Genomic DNA, 2382 nt, shown 5'->3' on the forward strand with positions numbered 1-2382 from the left:
ACACAACTAAATCAAATTTGAAAAGCTTATTAAAATTATGCAAAAATTTATTTAACTGCATAAATTTCAAAATTTATCCTCTTTATGCAAATGTCTTTGATAAGATTATTGAAATTTATCTCAAATATTTTTATTTAAATTTGATACGATTTCTGACATGATCTCTAATACGATGATTATCAGTACTATTTTTTTATACACATATATATATGAAAATTTCTCTTTATAGAAAAATGTTGAATTTTTCTGCAATTTTATTACGATGACATTTTGTTAATTAAAATATTTAAAGAATAATAATAATAATAATAATGATACACGAACATATGGAAATAAACAAAAAGATTAAAAAAATATTCTTGTTCCGTAAGTGGTAGTAAGCAATAAATTAACGATATATTTTAATTTGTCGACATCAATTATCTTTAAATATATGAAATCGGTGCGAAAGCGGAATCAGGGCGCGTTCGCTGGTTATATTTTGCACACGATTTTAATGCAAAAAAAAAAAAGGAAAACAGAAAAAAAAAATCAGAATCACTCCTCTCGAGCGAGATAAATTTTTCAAAGTCCGCTCTGTTGCATTTCCGTCGTTCGTTTTTTCTGTTTTTGATCGTGGCACGCGGCGTTTGGCTGCAGGATCGAAATGATTTATCGCGCGTAGATCGCAAACGCGACACAATCCGATTCGTGCGAGCGAGAATAAAATAAATAGCTATACGCTAGCGATGAAAATTTTCGTCGGGGCAAAATTCCAGTCGAGCCGAATCGAGCCGAACGTGACGCGCCTCCCTTTTGTTCACGACTGTTGTTGAGCACAAAACGCTAGGAAGGTTCTGCGTGTGACGATTTATCGTCCCGCTGCGTATCCATTTTACTTCCGCGCCACTCGACGAAATATCTATATAGAGAGGAAAAACTATATCCTGCGGGATTTCCCGGGCAGTGCCGATGTTCGGGAAACGTGAAACGATCTCGACGTTTAGTTGAACCGCTCCGATTCGCAAATGGATTTCGCATATAATTGAATGTCTTCTTTTTTTTCCTGTTTGAATATTATAGTCGTGATCTGGTCGATTTTATTCAAGCTATTACATAGAACAGTGATAAAAATCGGATTTTTCTCTTTTTGAGAGCCAAAAAGCTTTGCAAAGACAATGAATCATAAAGTATATACTAGGGAGTTGACAAGGTAAATTTTGAACACAAGTGAATTTCAGTGAAACATAAAAATTAATGGCAGACTATTTATTTTTATGAAAAACTTGAATATTTTGTTTATCTATTTCTGCTTTTCTTATCGATAAATATTTTAAAAGTTGTGTAATAGAGTTACTATATTTAAAAATATTTTCATTTTTTGATATGATTTTATATTTAGAAACTTATTGGATTGTTCGAAAAGTTCGTGCCGACTAACCTATATAATTTAATAAATGTATACTAAAATTTAAATTTTCTGTGTTTCAGTTTTCCTTCAACTTCGGCACGAACTTTCCGGACACCCTAATATATTTATTTATTCTATAGGTTTGCCATATAAAAATTATATTATATTGTTACTTATAATATTTTTTTCTACTTTAAAGAGAATAATTTTAAAGAAAATATTCTAAGATTTTCGATGACACAAATAATTTTACGTGATATATAATAGGTACAGTATTATTCATTTATATATACACTGTTAAAAAAAACAGAAATGCTTCCATTATATGGAAGTAAATTTCAAGCAGGTAAAAATATTTAAAATATTTAATGTTGTCATGGAAAAGTTGAGTTGAAGTTACAAATAACTTAAATTTAATGTTAACTTTAATGCACATCTACGTAAAATTTAATAAAAAATGTATTAAACTCTGTAAAATTTTATGAAACGTACTAAATTTCATATACTTAAATATACTTTTCAATTATAGATAAATAAAATTTAATTTAGTGTCATAAAATTGAATTTAATTTATGTAACTTAAAAGTACATTAAATTTCATGACATTTTAAACAGTTATATATTATTACAATTTCCATGTAACTTGTTAAGCATGTTTTGCGTGTTATATTTCATTATATATTCTGCATTTGAGAAAGTAAACAGTTTAGGAAAATATTTTTTCCAGAAAAATAAAAAATAATGCACTTTAGAATTTAATTTATTATGCAATTTGCAACATAAATCTATATCTACTTACCTTGTGAAGTATCTTATTGGTAGTAGGAAATAATTTTTATAAAATTTAAAATAAAATTCGACTTTTGTTTGTGTTTTTCGCTTAAATAAAAATTTTTACTGGGAATTTTAATATTTATTTTCGATCTGATCGAAATCTGTAGTACGAAGAAATACATGACATAGGTATTATTATAGTATATATATATATATAT

Source organism: Atta colombica, unplaced genomic scaffold (assembly GCF_001594045.1).
Source record: "Atta colombica isolate Treedump-2 unplaced genomic scaffold, Acol1.0 scaffold27, whole genome shotgun sequence".
Taxonomy (NCBI): Eukaryota; Metazoa; Arthropoda; class Insecta; order Hymenoptera; family Formicidae; genus Atta; species Atta colombica.